The sequence below is a fragment of the Triticum aestivum genome, chromosome 5A, assembly GCF_018294505.1.
Source record: "Triticum aestivum cultivar Chinese Spring chromosome 5A, IWGSC CS RefSeq v2.1, whole genome shotgun sequence".
Taxonomy (NCBI): Eukaryota; Viridiplantae; Streptophyta; class Magnoliopsida; order Poales; family Poaceae; genus Triticum; species Triticum aestivum.
The window spans coordinates 414,182,252-414,193,074 of record NC_057806.1 but is presented as its reverse complement, the minus strand read 5'-3'; the positions used below and the strand labels follow the sequence as shown (position 1 = coordinate 414,193,074).

The 10,823-nt window shown below is 46.2% G+C and overlaps 1 long non-coding RNA gene across 1 annotated transcript; it reads left to right on the top strand.

Moving 5' to 3' along the window:
* The first annotated feature begins 8,716 nt into the window (after positions 1–8,716).
* On the top strand, positions 8,717–10,246 carry LOC123107026 (uncharacterized). Its single transcript, XR_006451571.1, has 3 exons — positions 8,717–8,791; positions 8,917–10,023; positions 10,189–10,246. It is a non-coding gene; the product is annotated as an uncharacterized lncRNA (long non-coding RNA).
* The last annotated feature ends 577 nt before the right edge of the window (positions 10,247–10,823 follow it).

Genomic DNA, 10,823 nt, shown 5'->3' with positions numbered 1-10,823 from the left:
GAGGAGGTGGCTGGGCCGGCCAGGTGGGGGAGCTGGGCCGGCTGGTGGGCTGCACGGGTGAGGCCAGGTAAAACTCTCTCCCTTTTATAATTCTGTTCTGTTTTATCTTTTCTATTTTCTGCAATTTGTTTTTGATTTGATTTAAAATATCAAATCATTTTATAAAATCCTGGAAACAGTTATGGGTGTTTTCTGAATTATTTCAGTGACCCCTAACAATTTTCCAATATTTATTTGAACATTTAAATTATTTATAGTATTTAAATGCCCAAAGTCAAATACAATATGGTTTAATTCAGTGACCAAAAATGCCCTGCAAAAATATAAACCATTTTTGGTAGATGCTTCCACCTCAAACCAGAAATGTTGAACATTTTTAGAGGACATTTTGAGTTCAATGAAAAAGGTTTTATTTTGACCCTAGTTGAATTCATTTGGTGTTAGGGCTTAGTCAATCCCCATTTCAATTTTAGGCAAAATTTAAACATGATGCAACACATGACTAGCTAGCTCAGAGCAAACCAGAAGCTAGGGATGTGACAACGCACCCCCACTAAACAAGAATCTCGTCTCGAGATTCAAGCGTAGGGCAAGGTGAAGGGGAAACGCAAACTAGTATAATCTTCACGATCCAGGGTACACTTCAGTTGAACGTTGATTCATTCACCATCATTGTCTTGAAGTCTTGCTCTGAGAAATCCTGTCAACATGACATGGAGGAAAGAAGACTCTAGAAGGGTCGATCTCCTCGAAGATCGATCAACTCACGGAATGAGACATAGGACCAACTCTCGGGTTGAGACACGAGATACACATCAAGAGGGGTGGAAAGAAGCGGATGACGAAGGTTCACTAGGTAAACAACGATTACACACCTAAGAAGGTGGTAAACGATTGTTAACGTAGCGAGGAGTTGAGTTGACATGACACCATAATGATGCACCTTAGAGAAGGTGACTCGAAGATATATCCCCTTAAGTGGCAAAAAGAATTACCTTTGATATAGAGATCATCGAGACTCTCTATATCAGCCTAAGGCAAATCACAGCAATCGATTGGCGGGGGTCGGTAGAATGGCATACTCGGACTTGGATGATGTGGATTACCTTGTTGAAGACAACGTAATGGATGAATTTGCTTACCACCGGAAATGGAAGAGACCCATGGTAGAATGGCACATTGGTGGTGCAAGCTAGGAACAAAATGCAAATGCTGGGAATGATTCTGGTAACTGGGGAAGAACCCAACAATAGAGAGTGAATTCACTGTTTGAGAAGTTATAGCATAACCGAGAAAGTTGAGAGCAACCCTAGTTAATGCCGATGGTAACGCCTAACGCTTGTGCGTGCTCTCAAGAACTTGAGCATTTCCATATTCATCAAGGTTTTACCAACATCCGTGTCAAGGGTGCTGACAACACAACATATTACCCTGATGGCTAATGATGGATGATGCAGATGCAAAGGAAGATAACACCTTCTGAGACTTCACCCTTGGCGGGGCCAAGGAAATAAAATCTGGACAATCGACCGAGAGACATTTAGCACTCCGCTTCTAATGTTCTCCTTGATGTGCTAGTATAGCCCATTCATAGATATGGTTTGATATCTAAAACATCAAGTAAAAAGGTCGGACTTCGGAATACAGAAATCCATAGGGCAACTAGGGAGTAAATCCTACGAAATCCTTATGGGGAGGTGGCCAACTTCCTCAAACAAGATGCTACAATAATAGGTCTTCCGGCTGGGTGTGTTGGCCACGACATTCACTTTACCGGTTATCGAGGGACCAATATTATAGTTCTTGGGAAATGTTCCAACCATCATATCTGCCCGAGACTCAGATCTGGTTGGTGTCAGGATATTCCAGACTCATCGAGTCTAGGAAGAAAAATGAAAGTTTGCAACACAAATCGACGAGATGACGTTGCGAGATTCTCAGAAAATGAACTACGATAGCAAGCTCCAAATCATGAGCTGGTTCTGCTACAAACATGTGAACACGTTGTTCCAGACAAGCATGCCCACAAGGTAGTCTTACAATAAAACACTACCGAGTTCTGGTTGGGAGCCATCATCGAGGATATCGAAGTTCTTTCATAAGTCCGGATTAGCTCTTATGAAGATACTCCTTCTCCTTGAACAAATCAGTCAGTGGCTTGGTGTGCTAGGAGATACATATGGAATGAAGATGATCAGTCTAACAGACCATAGAATTCTTCGCACGTGCATGACCGACTTGGGATGATTCCAAAGGAGCAAAAACAAACTTTCTCGAATTCACGACGGCAGCTTACATCAAAATGCACGTGAATCAAAGGAAGTCACTCCTTTCATCAAACAAGTACTTCATGAGCTAGCATGAAGAAAATGCTTTCAAAAGTTTCCAACACTAACTTAATGTTCAACAACATCATGGAGGAGATAAGGATGTTGTCAATGGGCTCAACAACAACTCATCGGAATTTCCATATCACTGGACTTCCACCATCATGTGAGCACTGTGATAGCATTGGTCAGAACCAAAAGATATAATGGTGTATGCTCGAGGAATCAACCACGAGGAAGACAACATTACGAACATCGTTGGTTCTGGCTTGATTTGACGATAGCCCACACTCAAATCAAAGGATTGATAAGACAATAGGTCCAGCAACTGATCACAGGGACCAATCGATGAAGATATCATCTTTCTTCAACACACACTACACAAGAATACCCCTTTGGGACGAACTAAGTCAGGCAAGCTTTTATCTTCCAACTCTCCAAGTTGTTGTCTAGCTTAACCAACTAGCTCAGGGATATCTAACACCGATTCTTGGAGAGAAGGTGGTTCACAAGAAACCAACTTGATCACGAGCTTAACACAGCGGTCAGGTGACAACCTGGTAATACTTCCCAGAAGATCTTCGGAAAAATCACGAACCACCGATATGTTACTAAGCTCGAGAACAATCTTGCTTTTCAGGGCAAGATGATATGATCAAATGAGCGAGGACTTGACAAAATCCTAACTCATCAATCAAAGAGTGCACCAGGAAATAAGGACTAGGTAGCACGATCAATCTTAGAATGGTGATTCAATAACCAACATACTAAGAATAAGATTATTGTCCATTAACTACCAAGCAATGGGGTTGCTAGGAGTATTGAGTTCACACATCATGATTCACTTGTCGGCACTCCGGCTGCAACAACACGGAACCGAGGAATGAAAAAGGATGGCGAGAAGTATCACTATGTCAAGAATTCACAAAAGGTGGTGCAATTCTCATGAAATTCCTGTCATAAAGAAGGTAATACTTCAGGGTAGAGCAGACCAGAAGCTGGATTGTAACTTGATCTGCGGAACACAACTACTTTGACCCAATCCTAAATATGGATGAGGTACTGGAGTTTGTTCCTCCTATTCATTCTGAAATAGAATGGCTTGGCGGACCACAAGGGTAATAGGCATCGACGAACGAATGCACGCATACTCTTGACTGTCAATTGATAGACGAGGGTCAGAAGACAACTAAAGAGGGACAACTCAAAGGAACATACAATTTTCTGAGTTGTGGATGTATGGTTTAGCATGTCGAACGAATTCCACATATTTCTTCCGGATAACCCATGCAGAAAGGTAGAACTGGCAGAGTCACAATGTAGAATCGAGAACCCATCGAGAGCACTCTGATTGTGATCTTTCGATCAGCGAGGAACATCTGCCATAAGCGGTTCATAGTATTTGGAAGAAAGGAATACCACGAACATCAAGGACTAATGCAAAGGTTACTAATAACCTAAAGGAACGAGCAAACTATCAACATGAAGCAAGTAGGGTGAATCTCGGGTTCAAAACCCAGGGATAGAATACCTACTACTAAATGGCATCACGGGATGCTTTCGATAATGACGGCCAGAGTCATCACACTGGAACATAAATCATGGCTAGACTACTAGATGATCCCCTGAGACACCTAGGGTCATAATAGTAACTCCAACATAATGTCAAGGCAATAGAATACCTCAACTCAACCATTAGTGTGATTGAGCTGGCAAAAAGGAACATCGAAACCAGAGGGAAAGGATTTTGCAAATGCATCAGACTATTTAGAAACCTGGAATGACTCGGACAGCATAACGGCTGTAAATGCTCAGAAAAGATTTGAGACATTCACAAAAATGGTGGCATAACCACTCAGAAGCACAATATCAAGGTCTCGAGATCAATAATTAACATACAGAGGTAGTAGGAACTGAAACGAGGCTTAAGTCCAACAATCTATAAGTCTACGGATTAGTAACACGTGATCCTGATAGAAAGAAAAGATAGCCTAGTTCTTAATCCCCGCAGGAAAGATAAGATGACTCAGATCAGAAGGCATAAGGTATAAGGAGTAAAAAGAGCCTTACGTTCCATCCCACAATCAATTCCCTTATATAACTAAAGAATTTCTAGACTCAACTTCGACCAGTTTGGCTTGGTGATCCTACAGGCAGTCAAGCTCTGATACCAACGCTGTCAGGACCCCGACTCAATGCCACATAGATCTAGCATGTAACACTTCATATCACTTTGCGGCCTCACGCACGGTATTCCCACGGGTGTCGCCTTACCTTTACCCGGGACCGTTTGCGCCTTTTGGCACACGTATATGACAGTGTCGCTAGCATCCATATGATAAGGAGCCCGGGCTGACATGGCTAGTCGTAAACCCAAAGTGGCACAAACTTACAGGGACAGGCATCCATGACCCAGCATCGAACGTGTCGGTCATCAGCGAGTGAATCCAGGCTGTAGCACTGGGCTAGCAGGACTCCGGTGAACCGGGCTGTAGCGGGCTAACAGGACTCCGGTATTCATCGCGTGACATTTCCCCGAAGGGACAGACACAAGAACGAAGAAGGACACATGCCGGCCAGCCTAAGTGTTCCGGAGCAGTAGCAAGCTACCATGGCTCGGTGGAAACACTAGGAGACATTTCCCCGTAAGAGAGGCTACTAAAGATAAACAACTAGATGGTCAGATCCCACACATACCAAGCATTTCAATAACATACACACAATATGCTCGATATGTGCAAATACAACATGGCATCACAACATGACTCTACGACTCAAGTAATTTATTCAATAGGCTCCGAGGAGCGAGATATTACAAACAGGGGTCTCACGACCCAACACTCAGAGCATACAAATCAAAGCACAAGCGGAAGCTATCATGTCTGAGTACAGACATCTATAAATGAAAAAGGCCGAGAAGCCTGACTATCTACCAGATCCTGCCGAGGGCACAAGATCGTAGCTGAGGTATCAAGCTAAACGTCGAAGACCACGCGGAATTACTAGTGAGACTGAAGTCTCTCTGCAAAAACATAAAATAGGCAAACGTGAGTACAAATGTACCCAGCAAGACTTACATCAGAACTAACTACATATGCATCATTATCAACAAAGGGACGATGGGGTTTAACTGCAGCAAGCCAGCTTTGACTCGGTGGCTATCCTAAACTACGACTGCAATGTAACTCTTTTGAGGTGGCGCACACGAGTCCACATATTCACCATATCAATACACCACTATGGATCCGCTCCCGTCTCCCTACGAGAACGCCATCCATAGCACTCACGCTTATCTTGCGTATTTTAGAGTATCCACTTTCACTTGTCTATGAACTGATATAAGCAACCCAGAAGTCCTTTACCGCGGACACGGCTATTCGAATAGATGATGTTAACCCTGCAGGGGTGTACTTCTTCATACATGTTTCCACCACTTAGCGTCTGCACACGACATGTGCTCGGCAGACTTCAAGCGAAAGCCGACGTGGGTGTAGACCACGACCTACCTAAACACTCAAGTCTCTAGTCCAGGTTTATCGCCTATTCGGGTTCCATCCATGAGGAGATCCGGCCGGAGTTTCGCTCACAGCCCCAAACGATGTGAACAGGGTTCCCGAGATACCAAACGGGCATCCGGTACACCGTGCCACGTACCTACCGCATCACAGCCCACCCCTACGGTCAGCGCTGTCCACGGCCTCCAGTAAGCTACAAACACCAGAAACTACTTGCAACTCCTGGACAGAGGACTAGGGTGAATAAGAAGTCGAGCGGGGTCATATTTCAGGGCCCAATGTATGGTAGTAACTGAATCATGGATCACAAACACAGAACTCAGTTCCTGAGGACGGCTACAATGAGACAACCCACCATGTACTCCTACATGGCCTCTCACCGCTACCTTTACCAAATCGTGTTCACACACTTAGCTCACACACAGTAGGACATGTTCACACGCCTCTGATTCATCCCCGATGAATCAGACCTGACTCAACTCTAAGCAGTAGCAGGCATGACAAACAAACATGAATGAGTAGGCACATCAGGGCTCAAACAACTCCTACTCATGCTAGTGGGTTTCATCTATTTACTGTGGCAATGACAGGTCATGCAAAGGATAAAGGGGTTCAGCTACCGCAGCAAGTAACAGATGAATCGGTGTTGTCCTAATGCAGTAAAAGAGAGCAGGAGCGAGAGAGTAGGATTGTATCGGAGTGAACAAGGGGGTTTTGCTCGCCTGGCACTTCTAAAGATAACATTGAGTCTTCATCAGTGTCAACGATCACATCCTCGGCATCACGTCTATCGAGAGGGGACAAATACCGGCAACACAGAAAGGAACACAATCAATGCAATGCACAATATGATGCATGCTCATGACATGGCAATATGAATGTGTTTTGAGCTAATGCAACTAGCAACAGATTAAATGAAGTTGGTTTGAATATAAAATTCAAATTCAAACTCCATATGTGATTAAATAAATGCCCTTTAATTGATTTGTGCTAAACAGCACCTATAAGTTGTTCTAACATGCATGAAAATGGTACAGATGGATTCCTTGAATTTTTCTGATAATTTTTCATATATAAATTATTTAATTTGGAGTTACGGTTAATTTTCTATGATTTATTGAAGTTTTAGCTATTTTCTGAATTTAATCATTAGATTATTTTAAATCCAGAAAATACTTATTGCGTCAGCCTGACATCATCATGACGTCAGCAGGTCAACAGGGCGCCTCCAGGTCAAACCTGACCAGTGGGGTCCACTGGTCAGTGACCCAGGGCTGTTTAGCTCGCTGACAGGTGGGGTCAGGTCAACATCCACGTCATCAGGGTCAACTCTGACGTGTGGGTCCACAGTGATTAGATAATATTAAACAGAAATTAAACTAGTGTTAGTTAGGGGCGTGGGCCCAGTAGTCAGTGAGAGGGGGGGGGGTTAGTTAGTGGCATCATTAGCCACTAATTACGGTGCCACGTCGGCACGGCCGGAGTTAACCCGCCGGCGACCTAAACAACGACGGAGGCTCGCCGGACTTGAGCTACAGGCGGCGGCTGGACTCGTGGAGACCACCGGGGCGTAGCCCGTGCTCTCCCGTATCCAAAGGAGCAGGAGGGTGGTGGCGGGGGCGCCGGAGCTCGCCGGAAGTGCGCTCGCGGCGGCGCCGGAGTTCGGGTGAGTGCGGGGGTTGACGCTATGGTCCATGGGAGGAGGGGCTGGTGGGCGCTACGGGCTCCTGGGAGCAACCCGAGTGCTATGACGCGCCCAGGCACGAGCTACGGCGTCTGTAGCCACGACGGCGGCATGGCCGGCGGCGGTGAGCTTTCGGGCTCGTGGGGAACGGCGCTACAGCACGGGGGTGAGCACAAGGAGTTAGGGGATAAGGTAAGTGGCTCACGGCGAGTCGGACGGTGCAGACGGCGGGGCCGGGGAGGCTCTGGACGCGGCGAATCAAGCGACGGAGATCGCCGGCACCGAGGTTGGAGAAGACGTCCGGGGCGGCGATGCAGCGCTCCCCTGGTTGCTTGGCTCGGGGTGGACAAGGAGGACGACGATGCGGTCCTTCTGGATTGGTCGGCGAGACGAGTGGTGGTCGGTGGCCGTGGCTATGGCGAGCGGCGGCGACGGCGACTCTCGGGTGGCTCGGGGAAGAGAGTCAGGGGAGGGGGAGATGGGGTCCAGAGAGAGAGAGGCGGTCGAGGGGGTCGAGGCGTCTCCGTGGCGTCGCGAGGGAGTCGGGGAGGCTGCCACGGCGAAGCAGGAGGTGGCCGGAGCTCTTCGGGCGCGCGCCACGCCTCGCCTCTGCCTACTGGCAGAGGAAGAAGAGGACAAGGGGGGGGGGAGGAGGTGGCTGGGCCGGCCAGGTGGGGGAGCTGGGCCGGCTGGTGGGCTGCACGGGTGAGGCCAGGTAAAATTCTCTCCCTTTTATAATTTTGTTCTGTTTTATCTTTTCTATTTTCTGCAATTTGTTTTTGATTTGATTTAAAATATCAAATCATTTTATAAAATCCTGGAAACAGTTATGGGTGTTTTCTGAATTATTTCAGTGACCCCTAACAATTTTCCAACATTTATTTGAACATTTAAATTATTTATAGTATTTAAATGCCCAAAGTCAAATACAATATGGTTTAATTCAGTGACCAAAAATGCCCTGCAAAAATATAAACCATTTTTGGTAGATGCTTCCACCTCAAACCAGAAATGTTGAACATTTTTAGAGGACATTTTGAGTTCAATGAAAAAGGTTTTATTTTGACCCTAGTTGAATTCATTTGGTGTTAGGGCTTAGTCAATCCCCATTTCAATTTTAGGCAAAATTTAAACATGATGCAACACATGACTAGCTAGCTCAGAGCAAACCAGAAGCTAGGGATGTGACAGCTCTCCCCCTCACCCTCACCTAGCAGGCGTCGAGTTCTTGGTTCATCCCATCCCCGCAAGCCCAGCAACACAAGGTATGGTCCACCTCTGACCACCTGTATTTTGGTTTCTTCGTCGGCTCATTATTCTCTTGGAGGTTTCTTGTTTGCTTTTAGTGAGCTTTGAGCAATTCTAAAACCCCGCTCGGTTCAACTTGCAGTGCTTGTGTATGATGGCGCGTCTTGGGACACGGTCGAACGGGGCCGCGATGGGCAGCAGCTCGAGCGCGGTCCCAAGTGCGAACACTTCGGCGCCCCATCCCACGGTGGTCGGAGATGAGAATGCGAGCGGCGAATCTGATGCAGACTGCGGCAAGGTCCGGGTTATGAACTATCTATCCCCTAAGGTAGTCAATGTTGTCGTTGCTTGTCTCACTGATTCACAAAATAGGCTTTTCGCCGAGAAGGACTTTGGAGCCATGCTGTCCTTCCAGCGCTACTAAATGTAGACCGTCAGTACAGTTTCTGGAACACAACTAGGATAGATCCGATTAGGAGAACCGTTAGTATGGGCGATGGCAGTTCCCGGCCTGTGACCGCTAATGCTATAAGGGATGTGGTCGGTCTGGGTACGGGCGACAGGGAGATCCCCTTCCCGCATGAGCCTAGCTATGTTGATCGTGATGTATTGAGGGATGTGTGTGCCGGTCTGGGTCTGGATGCATCGGTAGATAGGATAACATTGAGAATGCTAGAGTCGGTGCTTGCTTCCCCAGGCGATCTAAGTGTTGAATCTGAGGCCAACAGGCAGTGTGCTGCGTTCGCTCTTCTCTGTACTGCTTGTTTGTTCAACCCTAAAGCAAACCGGAGGGAGGATCCAATAAGCTCTGAGGTCTTTGTTGCTGTGCGTGATCCATCAAAGATGTTTGAGTTTTACTGGTGTGGGTACATAAAAGCTGTAATAATGGCTGGTGTGAGCAAAATGCGAGAAGATCTGGAAGTCGGTGCAACTATGGTCCACTTGCAAGGGTTCCTAATGGTGCCTCAGGTACCCAAACCATGCTGATTTGGTTCCTTTCTTTCATAAACTATGGTGTGTCATGGGCGTTGTTGGGTTTTTATTTAACCAACTCTGCTAGTTCTGATATATTGCTTTGTCTCATAAATTGTCCCACGTGATTGCATTTGATGCGATGGTTGTTGGTCGGGGGTTGCAACCTGGGCGACACCGGATGACTGTGTATGATGCTGAGGACTTCCGCTTGCTTGCTGCTCTTGACTCTGATCGTACAAGCATTGGAGGGCACAGGTTATACGGCAAATCTAAGGTAATTAAAGTTGTACGGGGAGTTGAGGACTTCATTCTATATGAAATTCATACAGCCTATTCATTGTTATTGCGGTTGTAAGTGCATCTAGTGCCACCCCTAGTTGGTTTTGGAGTATTGACGACAAACCTAGTTGAGGGACTAATGTGTTTGTGAGAATTGCAGGATAACACAGGTAGAAGTCCCTCATTGATTCGGTTTTCCTACCAGAGATGACCCCTAAAAATGTATGAAGACATTGAAGTCAAAGGTGGTATGTGAAGACATTCACCTTGAAGCCTATGACAAGAGAAGACATCGCATGAAGACTATGGAGCGCGAAGACTTAGATCTTTCGTAGTTCTTTTTCTTCTTTGTTGAGTCATAGGAACCACCGTACTGTTAAGTGGGGTCCAAGAAAACCAGTCAGAATGACTGAAGTGATGCTTAACCAAAATCCTATGTCTTCGAGTGAAGACTATGAGAGCGAATCTTGTTCAGAGTTGGACAAGTCAGCTTTGCTTGTAGCCCAAGTAAAGTTGCCGTGTGTGTTTGAAATCTGACCGTTGGAACACGTGTCAGTTCCTTAGTGACCCAGGGTCATTTCGGACAAATCAGGTCGGGTTGCCTAGTGGCTATAAATAGCCCACCCCCTACAACCATAAACGGTTGGCTGCTCAGAGTTAAAGTACGGCTTTTGTCGTTTGAGAGCAACCCACCTCGAAGCCTTTGAGAGAGAATTCCTTGAGAGGATAAAGCCCTAACCACCCAGAGCCAAAGAGTGTTAGGCATCACTTAAGTCTTCTTGTCTGTGTGATCTG